Source organism: Lycorma delicatula, chromosome 1 (assembly GCF_047948215.1).
Source record: "Lycorma delicatula isolate Av1 chromosome 1, ASM4794821v1, whole genome shotgun sequence".
Taxonomy (NCBI): domain Eukaryota; kingdom Metazoa; phylum Arthropoda; class Insecta; order Hemiptera; family Fulgoridae; genus Lycorma; species Lycorma delicatula.
The window spans coordinates 332992218-333011006 of record NC_134455.1 but is presented as its reverse complement, the minus strand read 5'-3'; the positions used below and the strand labels follow the sequence as shown (position 1 = coordinate 333011006).

Sequence of the window (18789 nt, the reverse complement as noted above, 5' to 3'; positions counted from 1 at the left end):
AACCAAAATAGTGTTTAGTGCAGAAGTATGTACACAATTTAAGTATGCAAGTGAGCATACTTCCCATGGTTTACTATAGAAACGGTATAGGCTGCAATGAACCCGTTCTGTTTATCAACCTTCTCTGTCTCATGCCGTCCTCCCATTACTTACCCGCTGACTCATCTTTTCACCTTGTACATCCAGCTAACACAAAAAATTATTACCTCTGAAATACCTCTGCAAAATATTCCTCTGTCACCATATGATCAAAAAATATTTTATAAATATTTTGCAATGCCTATTGAACTATTTTATTTTTCATTTATTAAATACTATTTATTACTTTAAACAAATGATTTTATTACTTTTATTTATTATTAAACATTTCGTTTTTATCACAATTTGAATTTTTTTGTTTAAGTTTGTACATACGAGTAAGCATTATTCTTGTTTACATTGCTTTAAACAAATTGTGGTCTATATCTTATAATATTGCATCTATAAAAACATCGGTGAGCTTGATAAACTCCCATAAGATTATTGTTTTTTTGTTTAACTTTTCGGACCACTGTTAGGTATTATTTCAGAGGATGTGATGAATGATTTGTAGCATGTGTGAAAATGCCATGCCTGACTGGGATTCGAATCTTGAACCGCCGGGTGTGTACTATTCATTACAAAATGGTGGCTGGGTATAGTATTCAGCCTTGAATTATCAATCTCCCACATGCAGTTAGGGTTAACAATCTCTGCCAGTCTAACACCTAAAATGCATCAGATAAACAATATAAAACATTTTCTGAAGTGATCCAAAGATAGTGATCACAATGACCCAGGCTAAATTACAGTTATATATTTCACACAGTTTGATATGATAGTGTTGAAAATATGGCAAAATATAATTTTTCTTGGTAAATAAGTAAATTTTGTTTATTTATTCTCTTCAATTGATTAATTACTTTCATCATGAATATTGAATGTATTTTATTTTATGAGTATTATATATATTATTTGGGTAGTTAATGAGAAGTGGCTACTTAATAGTGAAGTGGCTTTCTCTTTTTGGGTTGTTAAAAGTAAATAGTTTCATAAGGTAAATAAGTTGTAGTGTTTTGAATTATTGATCTAAAGGCAACCTTTTGATTATTGTTTATCCATTGATTATTTTGTCTGATTTTCATGTGATTATCATTCAAATGTATCAAATTCATTTTTGCATCTCTTGTCATGTATGTTTTCAATTTTTGCTTTTTGTTGAACTGGTTTGAAATTGTTGAATTTGATTGAGTAGCTTTACCTACAATAATGTGCTTTTTCATTCACACTTACTGGTTTTTCACTGCACCTATCAACATCATGTTTGATTATGGAATTTTCAGAATAATGATGTTTGACACCAATGAATTAATGTTCACCGAAATAATAAATTTGGGTTTTTTCATTTTGAATATTGTATAATTTTGTTTTTTCACATTTAAAAAATTTTTTTAGGGGCGATGCCTTTTGGTTGAGCATATTCATTGGATTCGGATTATCTTAATACATTATGATGTAAGGTAAAAGTAACACTTAATTTCTTTTGTAAATAGCAACATCTAATCTGATAAAATTCACATTTAAGTCTTTAGGAAAATTAACAATGTGTTTTTTTTTACCATTTCCAGCAAACTCTTTTGCATTTTGCTAACAGTGAATGTGACTTTTTCATGTTTTATTCCAAATACTAGTGATATGCCACAGTCGATGTACAAGTTTATTGTTGAAATGTTGGGAACTGAACTGATCATAGAGTAAAGTTGTGGAAAATAAGTTGTGTAAAGTTGTGGCCAATAACAGTTTCTTGATCATGATCCAATCATTTTCTATTTAAAGAATCATCAGTGAAAACATTGCATTTTCCATCAAAATAGCACAACATACCCAATGATGTTAGAATGTAAAATTTTTAAGTAATTTCTTTGAACGGAAATTACAAGTACAACCTATCAACATGGTCATGTAATGCTAGTCTTTGAAATCTGTATGGTGTATTCTTTTTAAGGGTACAATTGAAGAACAGCATGTGCATCTCCTCAGTTTTATGATTATTGACATTAAGATCTCTTTCATCTGGAAATAAACATTCAATTGTCAATTCGATTTGAGTCATATTTGTTTCTTTTGGAACTTTGATTTGCAATATTTTACATATTGTTGGTACATTTAAAAGACTGCAATTCTTTTGTTCTTATGACTTTGAAGAGTAACTATAAGGCATTTTGGCAGGCAGGCTCTAACAAGTTCAATGTGGAACTTGGAGAAATAATATGGCACTATATATAACATATTGATAATTATCAAAATTACCAAGCAGCACCTAAAACTAAACAATTTAAATTAGTTTTAACAAATAAAAAGATTTAAAAAATATGCAGTGTTAATTGTAGTATAATAATAATAATAATAATAAAAATAATGTCTAAAGCTAAGAAAAAATTATGTTTGAAGGTATGTCAGTCTGACTCAAGAGTGTGGTAGATTTTTGAGCCCTATGTATTTTAAAAACATATTTATCGGTGATTCATGCAAACATGATAAACCTTATAACAAACTTATAAGGTAATAAAAGATAAAAAACTTATAACAAACAATTAGTTAAGAAAAAATTTGAAAAAAGCATGCTATTCAATTGTTAAGAACATCTATTTAAAGTAACATTTTTTTGTAATTGAATCCAAATGTAAAAAACAAATGGTTAAGAAGAAACACGAAAATGTAAGCTACTCAATCATTAAGAGCAACATCTATTATTTTGCTATTTTATTATTTAGTATTTAAAACAGTTTGCTTAACTTTAATCCCCTTTATTCATATTGGCCATTCACTTCAAAAGTGGAATGATTCAGGAATCATAGTAGTAATCCATAATGCAGATAGTGTGTTCAGATATTTTTTTGCTAGAATTAATGATTCATCTATTGTATTTATATTAAAATCACTGCTAATTTTCCCTTGATTTATTTCAATTTTCAGATATTCTTCTAGTTCTTCAATAAATTCAATTATGCTTCCTGATAGTGGTCTATGTATTACTATTAAGTGATTTTTTTTTTAACTCTTGATAATTTCAATTTCTATAGATTTTACTTTTTATAGTTTTGGCTTTTGGATTGTATACCTTACATTCTCTTTTATAAATATTATAATTCCATTTTCTTCATGTTCTCTGTTTTGATATTTTATTATATCCATTTACATTATAAATATTACTTTTACATAAATTGACTTCTGATAGACAAATTATGTCTTTTTCAATTCCCATTCTTTTTAATTGCATATTTAGTGTACACCAGTTTTTACATTAAGCTGTTTCTGTTTAATGAGGATTATATTTAGATTAGGCTTGTATTTATTATTTGTACTGTTGTATTTTCCAATTTGTATTATATATTTTTTCATTATTATTCATTAATATTTCATGATTTTGCATTTTCAGATTCATTTTTGTTTGAGTATGTAAATAAATTTTTATAGTGTTATATATACTTTTTGTCCAATGAAGAAACATCAAAACCAGTATATATAAAATTGTGGCTAAGCTTGGTCCTTTTCCGGTGAGTGGGTACCAATTTTTTCAAAAAGTAACAAAGTACCCATATTTTTTTTGTTTTTTAATAACCAAATTAATCTCCAAAACATAATTTTTATTAAAATAACCCAATAGCTCTTTAGGGTCACATTCCTTCTTATTGTGATTTTTAGCTCACCACCACAAACTTTCATTACTTTGATTATATGCATCTGTTTTTGGATCAACAAAGTTTTCACTATGGTTTTCTGTATCTGTTTGTAATTAGTCAAGGTTAGCGAGCAAAACGAGTGTAGGATAAGTTTGGTTAGATTATATTTATAATTTCTCTACAAATGCCCACTGATTTGAAAGAATTCTGCCCGTATTGTACTTTCTTTTTGAAAATGAGGACTTGTCTATTTCTATTGTCATTTGTGTAAGTATATAATTCATACCTTCTAAATCTTCTATACAATCTTTTACATCTATACAATCTCTATACAAAACTTTTCATAAATCTGATATGATTTTAGTACCTGGTTCAATACATGCTACAACTGTAGACATTAATGTCTCCTTTGTTCTATCAGGAACAGCACACATGAAACATTTTTTTGTTTCATGAATAATTTCTCCAAAAACTCGCTATTGTGGTAACATTCAATCTCTATTATATTTTCTTTTGGAAAACAGAGACTCATCAATACTACAATTGTTCCAGGTCCACCTAGTTTTGTAATAATTTAAAGGCACATATTTCAGTAATAAATATAATAATAATTATTAAAAAAAATGTTATTTGGTTATTATTATATAAATGTAAAAATGTTTTTATTATTTTTAAAAAGAAAAAGAAAAAGGTTACTGAAAAAGGTCCTTAAGCTTTTATTTGCTTTATATAAAAATTATATTTGGATTTAGTTGGATCTGTAGTTGGTTTTACTATATGTTCTTATCAGATGTATAGTTTTGATTTACAGAAGAATCTTTTTTGTTGATTTGTAAAGATTTTGATGTAAGTAAATCTGTGGTTTATATATACATATTTTTTTGTTGATTCATTTCCATTACCTCTTTTTTGACTGAGATATGATCTATTGTTTCTCATAGTCCTGACCATTCAAAAAGGACTTTTCCTTGAAGAACTAAATGGATTACTTCCCAAAAGAATTTTTTTTATTGATTTGTGAAGCTTTCATGCATATAAATATTCTGTTAATCCAGTTTGTTCTCTACATCTATATTTGTTATAATTGCTTTTCTTTAGTTATACATTTTAATCCTTGTTTGAGTTATATATGAATTTTACTATGATATTTCCTTCTCTTTATCTTTAATTTATTTTATTGGGCATATATCTGTAGATTTCCTCTATGTCTTTTCCCCCAACTTGTTCAACATGTTTCTTTTCTATTTTATAAATAATTTGTTGTAGGTTTTTATTTTGCTTCTTTATGCCTATGATTTCAAGATTAGTTTTTCATTGGTTATATTAGAATATTTTGATTCTATTTGACGTTTCTTGCATTTTTATTTCTTTCTCTTTATCTTCTTCTTCTAGTTTGGTGAATTGTTTTTTAAATTCATAGATTTCTTTTTTATTAATATTTTTGGGAAAGTTGTTCTTGTAAATTAAATTTTTGTTGATAGATTTTTGTTTTTTTATTCTATTTTACTTTTTAATTCTTTAAAGGACTGTTTGGAGTTTGTGTCATGACATTCTTGTTTATTAATTTTTAATTGCTGAACAATCTATTGTAACTTAGGGTTCACATAAACCCTATAGTTATGAACCAGCCGTATTGTCAGAGGTGAAAAGAAAAAAGAGGTTTAAATTAGATTTTTTTTTTATCTTCAATCATTTGACTGGTTTGATGCAGCTCTCCAAGATACCCTATCTAGTGCTAGTCGTTTCATTTCAGTATACCCTCTACATCCTACATCCCTAACAATTTGTTTTACATATTCCAAACGTGGCCTGCCTACACAATTTTTCCCTTCTACCTGCCCTTCCAATATTAAAGCGACTATTCCAGGATGCCTTAGTATGTGGCCTATAAGTCTGTCTCTTCTTTTAACTATATTTTTCCAAATGCTTCTTTCTTCATCTATTTGCCGCAATACCTCTTCATTTGTCACTTTATCCACCCATCTGATTTGTAACATTCTCCTATAGCACCGCATTTCCAAAGCTTCTAATCTTTTCTTCTCAGATACTCCGATTGTCCAAGTTTCACTTCCATATAAAGCGACACTCCAAACATATACTTTCATAAATATTTTCCTGACATTTAAATTAATTTTTGATGTAAACAAATTATATTTCTTACTGAAGGCTCGTTTGGCTTGTGCTATTCGGCATTTTATATCGCTCCTGCTTCGTCCATGTTTAGTAATTCTACTTCCCAAATAACAAAAATTCTTCTACCTCCATAATCTTTTCTCCTCCTGTTTTCACATTCAGTGGTCCATCTTTGTTATTTCTACTACATTTCATTACTTTTGTTTTGTTCTTGTTTATTTTCATGCGATAGATCTTGCGTAGGACTTCATCTATGCCGTTCATTGTTTCTTCTAAATCCTTTTTACTCTCGGCTAGAATCACTATATCATCAGCAAATCGTAGCATCTTTATCTTTTCACCTTGTACTGTTACTCCGAATCTAAATTGTTCTTTAACATCATTAACTGCTAGATCCATGTAAAGATTAAAAAGTAACAGAGATAGGGAACATCCTTGTCGGACTCCCTTTCTTATTACGGCTTCTTTCTTATGTTCTTCAATTACTACTGTTGCTGTTTGGTTCCTGTACATGTTAGCAATTGTTCTTCTATCTCTGTATTTGAACCCTAATTTTTTTAAAATGCTGAACATTTTATTCCAGTCTACGTTATCGAATGCCTTTTCTAGGTCTATAAACGCCAAGTATGTTGGTTTGTTTTTCTTTAATATTCCTTCTACTATTAATCTGAGGCCTAAAAGTGCTTCCCTTGTCCCTATACTTTTCCTGAAACCAAATTGGTCTTCTCCTAACACTTCTTCCACTCTCCTCTCAATTCTTCTGTATAGAATTCTAGTTAAGATTTTTGATGCATGACTAGTTAAACTAATTGTTCTGTATTCTTCACATTTATCTGCCCCTGCTTTCTTTGGTATCATGACTATAACACTTTTTTTGAAGTCCGACGGAAATTCCCCCTTTTCATAAATATTACACACCAGTTTGTATAATCTATCAATCGCTTCCTCACCTGCACTGCGCAGTAATTCTACAGGTATTCCGTCTATTCCAGGAGCCTTTCTGCCATTTAAATCTTTTAATGCTCTCTTAAATTCAGATCTCAGTATTGTTTCTCCCATTTCATCCTCCTCAACTTCCTCTTTTTCCTCTATAACACCATTTTCTAATTCATTTCCTCCGTATAACTCTTCAATATATTCCACCCATCTATTGACTTTACCTTTCGTATTATATATTGGTGTACCATCTTTGTTTAACACATTATTAGATTTTAATTTATGTACCCCAAAATTTTCCTTAACTTTCCTGTATGCTCCGTCCATTTTACCAATGTTCATTTCTCTTTCCACTTCTGAACACTTTTCTTTAATCCACTCTTCTTTCGCCAGTTTGCACTTCCTGTTTATAGCATTTTATAATTGCCGATAGTTCCTTTTACTTTCTTCATCACTAGCATTCTTATATTTTCTACATTCATCCATCAGCTGCAATATATCGTCTGAAACCCAAGGTTTTCTACCAGTTCTCTTTATTCCGCCTATGTTCGCTTCTGCTGATTTAAGAATTTCCTTTTTAACATTTTCCCATTCTTCTTCTACATTTTCTACCTTATCTTTTTTACTCAGACCTCTTGCGATGTCCTCCTCAAAAATCTTCTTTACCTCCTCTTCCTCAAGCTTCTCTAAATTCCACCGATTCATCTGACACCTTTTCTTCAGGTTTTTAAACCCCAATCTACATTTCATTATAACCAAATTATGGTCGCTATCAATGTCTGCTCCAGGGTAAGTTTTGCAGTCAACGAGTTGATTTCTAAATCTTTGCTTAACCATGATATAATCTACCTGATACCTTGCAGTTTCGCCTGGCTTTTTCCAAGTGTATATTCTTCTATTATGATTTTTAAATTGGGTGTTGGCAATTACTAAATTATACTTCGTGCAAAACTCTATAAGTCAGTCCCTTCTTTCATTCCTTTTGCCCAGCTCGTATTCACCCACTATAATATTTCCTTCCTTGCCTTTTCCAATGCTTGCATTCCAATCTCCAACTATTATTAAATTTTCATCTCCTTTTACATGTTTAATTGCTTCATCAATCTCTTCGTATACACACTCTACCTCATCATCATCATGGGCGTTTGTAGGCATATAGACATTAACAATCGTTGTCGATTTAGGTTTTGATTTTATCCTTATTACAATGATTCTATCGCTATGCGTTTTGAAATACTCTACTCTCTTCCCTATCTTCTTGTTCATTATGAAACCTACTACTGCCTGCTCATTATTTGAAACTGAGTTAATTATTCTAAAATCACCTGACCAAAAGTCGCCTTCCTCTTCCCACCGAACCTCACTAATTCCTACTACATCCACATTTATCCTATCCATTTCCCTTTTTAAATTTTCTAGCCTACCAACCTTTTTTAAACTTCTAACATTCCACGCTCCGACTCGTAGAATGTTATTTTTTAATTTTCTGGTGACCCCTTCCTTAGTAGTCCCCACCCGGAGATCCGAACGGGGGACTAGTTTACCTCCGGAATATTTTACCAGAGAAGGCGCCTCCATCATTGCTATATGAAAATGCAGAGAGCCACATTTCTTGGAAAAAAGCAGCTGTAGTTTTCCATTGCTTTCAGCTGCGCAGTACTCAGAGGATTGAGTGATGTTGATATGGCCGTTTAAGTCATTCTGACTCACGCCCCTAACAACTACTGAAAGAGCTGCTGCCCTCTTTCAGGAATCATTCCTTAGTCTGGCTCTCAACAGATACCTCTCCGATATGGTTGCACCTTCGGTCCAGCTGCTCTGTATCCCTGAGCACTCAAGCCCCCTCACTGATGGCAAGGTCTCATGATTCATAGAGGAGAGATTTAAATAAATAAATTATATTAAATTCCAGTAATTAAAAAATAAATAAATTGTTCTATTTGGTTAAAACTTTTATTTTTAACTCTGGAAATATTTTTATTCTGAAAAGCTGTCAGACATGAACGAAGTTAATCTTTTTTGCACTTCCTCTAAAAAAAAAAAAAAATAAACGAAATGAAAGAAGAGGGAAAAACAGCACCATAACCAGCTGGTTAGCTAGAGATAAGTCAACCGTGACAGTGTTAAAATTTTCTACTAGATTTATCGTTCACAAAGCACTAAGCACAATAGTTAAATGGTTAGATGGGTAAAATGGGGTTAAAGATTTCCACATTGGTAACAAGTCTGTTATACTTCCCTTAAAGAATGTAAGAATATAAGCAGAGTTTTTTTGCAGAAGTTAACGAGAAAAGTTTTATAACATCATTAGACTTAACTATCCGTATTAAACGGCATAAGAATATGTAGTTTTCTAAACAACAAAAAAAGAAGAAATTTGCATTAATTTTTCATGAATTTAGATATTATAAAAATCTGTTAAATATTTTGTAATTTTTCCATTTCTCTTAATATTATTTAAATCATATAAGCTTATCTCTGCTACGGCCTTTAATCAGGAGGTCTCGGGTTCGAATCCCAGTCAGGGACGGCATTTTTATACGCTACAAATTTCCATTTTCACATTCTTACGTAAAACCTTACTCGTAAGCTTCTGTGATGAATTAATTCGTCTGTAAAAATCCATATAATGCAACACGAATTTAAAAAAAATCACATAAAATCAGGTTAAAAGTTTCAAAGACAAAAGCCTAAATTTATAATAATTATTCTTTTTTGAATAATTTGATTTGATATAATTAATTTTGAATAATTTTATTCTTTTTTGAATAATTTAAATTAGTATGTGTTCATAATGAGGTAAGGAGTTTGCAGAGAGCTGTTAACTAGAAGAGTTCACTCAGACCTTAATACCTGGTGATTATGAGGGAAGGTGGTAATTTAGCGAAGATAAGCCTTTTCTTATTGTTCTTTTAAAAAATCATAACTACCAAAAAAATATTAACAAAAGTAACCATTATATAGAGAAAAGAAAATTACATAACGAAACTGTTTTACTGGTTATCATGTTAGTTATGTTTTTTTGGTGAACGAAATGTTGTGACTTATCATAAGAAGCTTAATAACCATTACTGTAAATAATTCCATTCATCGTTTTCTTGTGTTTGAGGTTTTAGTGAAAATTCACTTGACTCTCAAATGGGAAGTTTTGCTAAGTATTTACTTACATGAAAAACTTTACAAATAAATTCAATGGTTGTTTGAGTAAATTTAAAATTCTTTCGAATGAAAATAAAAGTGCATCTGACAGACTAAAAAACTATATAAAATTGAGGCTAAGGTTCAGGTACATAATCCACCAGATGAACCAGTTATGAAAGTAATTTTTTCAGAACCAACTCTAAAGAGCATTTGATGCCATTTTCTTCTCAGGTGATCTTACTTACCAAACCAGAGAGACCATTTAAAACAACATAAGGGGTGACTGTTTCTCCTTTTTCACATAATTTTAGACAATGAAGCAATTTTTAGGATGGAGAAGATAAAGGGTTGGCGAAAAGGCAAACTCGGAAATTAATCCTCTTACATAAATAAATTGATTTGCAGTGAAGCATCAAGGATATTTGACAGTATCCTTGAGTTTCTATGATTGTTAAATGATTTGGACCCTATTTGTATATATCTGTAAGAAACCCATTTTCCCCAAGATGATATTTTAAATTAAGAAAGTGTAATATTCATCTGTGAGATCAACCTTCAAGTATAAGGGTCAGAGGTCACAATCAGAATGAAGCACCCATTAGATTACTCTCTGCAACATACACTTACCAAACTTTGACTGGAAAGAGGATGACATAATGCAATTAATTGCCCAGCTTCCTCCATCCACTACCCTACTACTAATGGGTGACTAATGCACATAATACTCTTTGGGGATTAGACTGAATAAATCCCCGAGCAAGAGAGTTGGAAAGGCTCCTTATAAATTCTGAAATAGTTGTATTAAATAATGGCTCAGGAACTTATTTTAATGTCAGAAGCTTAATGAAATCCTGCATAGATTTATAGTTGCATCAATTGCATCAAAGTACTCTTTCAAGGTTTTGAAAAAAACCTTCACAAAAGTGACCACTTTTGGTGCAAATTCAACTGGTGCTCTAATGAAAATGAATCCCATCTGTAAAAGATGGTTATTCGACAAGGCAGCTTGAACAAGCTTCATTGCTAACACAAACCTCCCAGAAAAAACTTGAGTTATTGAAAGTGATGTCATCACAATAACTGATTTTATATTTGACTTGGCTTTAATACTTATTTACAGAACATCAGGGAGACCCAGGAAACCACCATGAATGGTGGAATAATGAGATTTGTGAAGTGATCAAAAAAATAAAAAACATACAATGCTTTCAAGAAATGTCCAACATTAAAAACTTTAGTTGCCTTTAAAAAATACAGTATTTGCAAAAAGGTGTAAGAGATTAAAAAAAAAAATATTGCAATAATGTGTGATCCATTAGCAGAAATATGACTGCGGCAGACACTTGAAAGAAAGTGAAGGCTTTCTGTGAGAATACATACTTTCACCCAGGCATGGCCAACATATGGTCCGTGTAATGAATTTATGCAGCCTGTGAAAAATTCTTCAATATTAGGTTTTTTTTTATAAGCAATTAAATAGTGGAAAATACAGAAATTTAAAAAACTTGCCAAGAAATATTTAGTAATATTCAGCTCAAAATATATTTGTAAACAAACCTATTTTTTAATGAATCTAAATAAAAGTACAACAAATTCCATAATAAAATTTTGTTTACTTGAATCGTTTTTGTATTTAATATTTTTTAATTTTAATATTCCGTTTGGCCCATACTAAACAGTTTTTTTTCTAATTCAGTCTGGAGGCAAAAACTATTAGCTACACCTGCTTTAACCAAATACATTGCCTTCAATCTGAAGAAGTAAAGTAGATCATCAAATGAAATTGCTGAACTATTAGCCACTCAGTTTGAAGAATTTAGTAAAATGGTCAATTTTGACCTATGATGACCTATTTCAGACCAGCTGGAATATGGTATTGTGAGTAAGCAATTAAACACGAAGTTGCTTTGCCTGATACTTTAGCAAAAGATTTATAATTGAAACTCCAGTGTAAATCTATGATGAAAATTACAAAACTATGTCCTACTCTCTATATTTGGCTGCTTACCTTTTCTTACTTAAACATCTATCGTATTTGCATATAATTCCAAGTTAATTATGTTAATATTACAGTATTTGCTGTCACTGCAAATCAAATAGCCTTCAATAATGTTATTAAATGTTATCTTTCTGGTAGGATTGTTTTCAAGTAACTAGCCTTCTGTCAAATGCTAAAAAAAATGTAGTGCATTTTATTACAAGCTAATCATGGAAATATTAATATTGCCTCTTGTTACAAAATCTAGGTATCTCACATTTTCAGATTTGAATATTTACAAAACCTAACTGGGAAAAAACATTTCTGAACCTTAAGATTTTACTGAATAAGTGTTGTTTTTGTTGTTGGACTAACAATTCACGAGAGAATTGTTATGAGCCGTACTTCTGATGATTTATCATGCAAATTTATTTTGATTGATTGTATGATGTTATATTTATTAACTCAACCAAGAATGAAAGAAAAAAAATTTATAACTGTTATTAATATCAATAATGGAACTTTTGATATATGACATTTTAGATAATTAAAAATACTTTTTCTTAAATGTAATTTTAAAATGATAAAAAAATTATTTATTAATATCAAGAATGACAGATGTAATAATAATATTGGTGAACTTTCATGTGACTACAATAATAAAAATATAACTCTCATTAATAGAAGAGTATTAGTTGAAAAATAGCATATTATAATGAACTTCTTATTTAAGTTAGCTGAAAGCATACAGAAAATTCAAGGTAATCAACAAATTTTTGTGATAAAATATTTTTACGTGAGCTTTCAAACATGAAAAACGTTGAAAAATAAAATATAATAATATTATGAATAAAAACATTAGAGGTGTATCTTATGAAAATTATGTTTAATTTTGTGAATAGTACTTTGTAAAACTGAGGAAGATTTAACTGTAAAAATGTGAAATAATCTCAAATTTTAGAGAAGTGTTAAATTATATTTTAGTCATCATCACAGATGACTGTGTACTGTCTATCATATAATTTGCTTCAATAATTTATGAATACTTCATTTATTTTTAAAATGATAACACAAATAAAGCAATTATGATTAACTAAGACTGTGAATGGATATCCTTTCCAGATTTATTTCACCCATCGTTCTATTTGTTTGAGAAAATTGTATTAATCTGAAGAGATTGCAGTAAAGCAATGTTAGGCCTTTCAACTACAAATCAAAAAGTGTTTTAAGGACATATAGCAATAACAATTCATTGTGCTGCAACTGTCAGAATAGAAAAAAATGTCTAAAAATTATACAACTGAGCCAAGCAATTTCAGGTAATGTTACTGCTATTCATGTTTATTTATTCTTGAAATTTGTTATTCTTGTATTTTTACTAATGACCTCATCTGCTTGTATATAGGCATTCTGCATATTTCCCAAGCATGTCTGATATGAGGTGTTAGATATCAGCTTATGTAATTTAAGGTGTCCCAGGGATTCGGGTACTATTTTATCTGCAGAATAATTTGGGTAAGATGATGTCATAATTTTTAATTAAAAGAAACTTTGAACACAATGAAAGTACATCCACAGATATTTTGGATGTATTTTTCTTTTTCTTCAGTCATACAGTACCCAAAACCAAATGAAAATTGAAAGAAAATAAAAATCCAAACTCAAAGAAAATGTTATAAACATATTGTAAACTTTACATTTATATTATTTCACTTCCCAGATTATTGTAAATATGAATTTATTTATCAGATTAGAAATAAGTTAAAGTCAATATAAATGTTAACTTTTGTTAACTTCTAAAAAAAAATGTCCTAATAAAAATAAGATTTAGTTAATAAACATCTGCAGCATGTATTAACAAAAAGTGATTGTTGATCGATATTTTGCTTTAGATCGTATTTTGGTTGTGATGGACAATAGCTTATTTACGTAGTGCATAGACTCTAGCCAACTAGTTCAAACTGAGTTGTTAATTGAAACCCAACCTTCAAAATACAACATTTACAGACTTTGAAGGCGAAATTCATGTTGAATTTGAACTTAACTCACCAAAATCAATCCATTTCTTATCCTTTCCTTTTGTTTCTTAAAGCTGTTTAGTTTTTTAGGACTGAGGTAAAAGAATATTCATCCACAAAAATTTCATTCGTGGTGTTGCTTTAAAGCTAGACCTCAAAAAAAAGACTTCAAAAAAACAAATTGATCTTCTCATTTGCTGCAGGAAAGGTAGTATTCTGATTGTACCTCTACAGCTACTATGAATAGCATTATCTGCTATAAAAACCAATTTCATTATCATTTTCTTGTAGATAGTAGGGGTATGATTGAAATGACTCTATGAAACTAATAAATAAGTATTCTTTAAAACATAAGTTTCTTTTACACCCTATGTTACAACCAGTAAAAATTTATGAATAAATCACACAAAGCAGCATAAGAAGGTAAAAAATAGTTTGTTTTTGTTTTGCATTGGTAATTAATTTTTTTGACCAGTTTGTTTAAGCAACATTATTTTGCTAGTTATATATAGTAAATGCTCTAAAAGTTTTAAATTAAGCATCATATAATTCTTTCTTCATAATACCACAAATCAGTAATAAATTGTAAACTTTTCCATATGAGATAAAAATGTTTGTAAATTTTTGAGCTGAATATTTTTCAAGTATAAAAGTTTGTTTCATTTTTTAAGATTGTATCTGCAGCAGTAAGCTACTTCATCATGATTAATGAAGTTTAACTTCATCTTCTTTATTGACAAAATATATTTTGTTATACAATAGCATGCCTGCCAACTGAAGGAGATATTCATCATCACAGATTTAAATATATCAATTTTTATTTTATTTTAATTAAACATTTATATATTGTAATTATAAAAGATTTGATAAATAGCAAAATGTTTTTAACACTAATTATCCTAGATGGTTCATATAATACTAATATTTAATTTTACAATCTACATTGCAAAACAAAAAAAAAAAAAAAAAAAAAATGAATTGAATGGTGATTTTAGTCATGTACATATTCATCATTTAGATCATTATTGTTATCAAATATAAACATCCCACCTCTTAAAGAAATATTTTGAACTGGTATATCACCCTCATATATTTATCTAAATATTTTTTAATAATCTATGGATTAAAACTGATAATGAAGCTTGCATTATTTTCTTCATTTTTAGAACATGTAAATGTGTTGAGCTGTATGTAAAATAATCATAAATTAAGGCTATAATTATTGAACCAAATCGTGTAATGAAACCAACAGCAAACAATGATGCACCCAAATACAAAAATGAAGAATATTAATATTCAATTTGACAAATATATCCTGGAAAAAAAAACAAAAAAAAATGTTATTGAGAATCAAACAATTATGTATTATTATTACTAATATTTTTATTATTTTTGATAATATAATATATTATATATTATATTATATTATATTATAATATAATATATTTTTTTTTGTAAAAAAACAAATTGTCTCAACATTCACGCCCACAGGTATGCTTTAAAATACCTGTGACTGTTAAGGAGCTGGTTCAACTCATATCCAGTTCCCCATGTCCAGCCATCTCTGATCTCTGGGATCAGTCTGTAGGTCTATCTGCCATTTGTTGATTGATCCCATCTTTTGCCACCTGCAGAGACTTGTTAAACACTTTAATAGAGTAATTCATATTTTTAATTTTTATCATTGCACGAACTCTTAAAATGAGAACCAGTGATGACAAGTTACTTTTACAAAAGCATTCATATTTCACTGAATACTAATCTACAGTCCACAGAATAATGTAGATTAACTGGAACTTAATCTCATAATAGTAGTATTGTATTAGTACAAAAGTACTTTCATTTTTTTTTAATAATGACTATTTATCTTACAAAAAAGTTATTCAATTTTATTAAAAAAGTATAGTGATATCTTTAATCATCTGAATAAAAATCCATGTGTTATTTGTTATACATCAACCGAGGCACACTAAGACAAATAAATCTGCCTAAATATACTACTCACTTTATTTGTAGATATTAAGAACCCTTTTGATAATGTCAAATGGAATGAGATATTTAAAATTGTGTTGGTGTATAGCTAATGAATAATATATACAATTTGTAGAAAGATAGTTGCTGTTATAATAGCAAGAGAAAATTTACAAGATTTAATTTTGAAAGGAATTGGACATGAATACCTCAGCCTATGATTTTTCTTAACTTGTACTTATAATTAATGAAAAAGCAAGTTTAATAAATATAGGTTAAAAATAAGGATTTAGCTAATGATATAGTTGTTCTAGTGGAAATAAAAAATTAATTAAAATAAATTTTGGTATTATTTTGATACAAAATATAAGTAATGAAATATGACTGATATAAAGGTAGATGTTCAAAAATGTTGAAAAGAGGTGACATATCAGAATTATGAGAATTTTTGTTATTTAAATGATAAAATCACAAAGGAATGGGAAAGTAAAGATGATATTAAAAACGGATTAACATCAACTAAGAGAACCATTTATGCAGCAAATAAATCTGCTTGTACCAATTGATAACAGTATAAAATAAAACATTAATAACTCATTCTCAGAGCAGTAGGTTTTTAGAAGTAGTATTATTTGAAAGTATAATAAAATTTGTTTAATGATATCGCATGATGAAGAATGTTATAAATATTTTTGAGATTAGCAGAGAAGAATAAAAACAGAGAATACCATCTAGTGAAATGCCTAATAAACAAAATATTTTGAAAAACTAACCACTTTGCCCTTTTCTTTGCAACTGGAATAGTTGACAAATTGCCTTTTAATAAGTATTGTCTTATTCCTCTCATATAATTATAAAAATATTCTTCCCAATTAATATCTTCAATATTAAATGGAAATATATCTTTTTGATCTAATGATTTCCACAAATCTTGAGTATTCTTGTTAGAAAAATCCCATTGTCTTGTAGAGAAATGTGATACTAACTGTGAAAATTTGTCAACATTCGCTGATATTTTTAGCTGCCTGAAAGTATACCAACAAAAATAAAATGAATAACATGTTTAACACAGTTTTTTTCACTAAAAATATTCACCAAGACTGCTATAAATAAATACATGCATAAACATTTAATAAACAATAAACATTGTATTTCTGATATTAACACAAATTTAGAAGTATTAGAAATTAATAAAGATTACATAAAATTAAATATATTAGAAAAATATTATATGTATAAATACAAACAAAATTTCAATTTGATAGCTGACAGTATTTGAGGGAGACGTTCTTATAAATACTGCAATAAATTAATACACAATCATTATTTTAGTATTTTTATTTTTATATTTTTATTACAGAATAACTTCAATCATGACTGAAGATGCAGGATCCATGAAGTACTTTAATGAAAAATTAAGGTAAGGTATGTCTTATCTCAATATACTGTACTAGGTGTTTTATTTAAAAAAAAATTAAATATAATTTTAACAATACAGCAGAATAATATGAATTTTAAAAAGAATAATTTCAGTAAAGTAAATATAGATATCGGTATTTAATTAATTTTTATTTTAGAATTGTTTCTAACTTAATGTTATAATTTAGCATTAGGAAAGTGTATGAAGATAAAAAAATTGTAGGTACAAATTTTCTGGATTAAACACTTTGTCTACTCAGCAACTTTTTCAACTAATATCCTCATTTTCTGATTCTTTTATAAAACATTTATCAATAGAGTGTGATTAATTGAAATGTGCTAAAAGTGAAAATGAAAGTTTCATTTGAAAAGTTTAGTTTCATTTGAAAATGAAAGTAAATGAGTGAAAGTACATTTCTACAGCACTAACAGCAGGACTTACAGCACTAAGTGAGTAGAGTGATATAATTACTGAAGGTCAAATATTTAGAAAGAAGTAATCTTTAAAATGTTATAGACACTATTCAGGAAAGTTGAGCAATTCTCAACTTATCATCTCTCCTTTTCTGTTTAGCTTCTGGAACAACCATAAGATATTATTTAAGAGGATGAATGAGGACGATGTGTATGAATGTGAATGAAGTGTAGTCTTTTACAGTCTCAGGTCGACCACTCCTGAGAACTGTGGTTAATTGAAACCCAACCACTAAAGAACACCGGTAGGTATCCATGATCTATATTCAAATCTGTATAAAAGTAACTAGGATTTGTACCTTAGAACTCTCAACTTCAAAATCAGCAGATTTGCGATGATGAGTTAACCACTAGACCAGCCTAGTGGGCTCTTACCCTGGGAAAATAAACGTACCTTCATATAAATAGTCTGTATATATATTTTTTTAAAAATAGGCTTTAATTAAACTTTTAAATTGTAATTTCAACTCATTTCAACCATTTTGTCCACCTCTATGATAGAGTGGTAACATTTGGCATGATTCCTTTTCTTAAGTGGATAATAGTAATACTTACAAAAGTATAATCAAGGAATAAACTCTGGCCAGTCTTGGCTCTAGTTTCCTGTTATAAATTGTCATTAAAAACAAATGCTTACCTTTTTTCTTTGTGCAATTATATCTATCAGTAATGCTGGTAGATAATGGAGAAAGAACTTAAAAATGCTGAATTTAAATTTGTCCTTTACCAGAATGAGAATGGGAATTGTCTAGGCAAAGATGGAAATTGACCACAATCTTTTGCCAAGTTGACAGAAATTATCCCATGTCATTGGATTTTGTGTGCCTTTATTCGTTGGTGGATCTTTAATACTGTCCTTTTTTGTTCTGTAACAAATTTTTTAAAAGTTTTCTGGTAACAATACAGGAAAAATAGTATAAGATTAGCTTATTTCAGTTTGAAAAATATCTCATTAGTATTACAGTAATTATATTTCCTCAAAATTCTAAACTTTTGAAGTTACAGTAAGTAGTAAACC

The 18789-nt window shown here is 29.0% G+C and overlaps 1 protein-coding gene across 2 annotated transcripts in view; it reads left to right on the top strand.

Annotated features, from left to right (window-relative positions):
- Positions 1-18789, top strand: part of LOC142334269 (nucleolar MIF4G domain-containing protein 1) — a 228614-nt gene that overhangs the window by 9535 nt on the left and 200290 nt on the right. Inside the window, exons 2-3 of one of the 2 annotated variants that reach the window (XM_075382173.1) lie at positions 13012-13208; positions 17239-17298. The gene's annotated coding sequence lies outside the window, so the exon portion shown is untranslated. The remainder of the gene's footprint in view (positions 1-13011; positions 13209-17238; positions 17299-18789) is intronic. The other variant, XM_075382172.1, reaches the window with a different exon arrangement.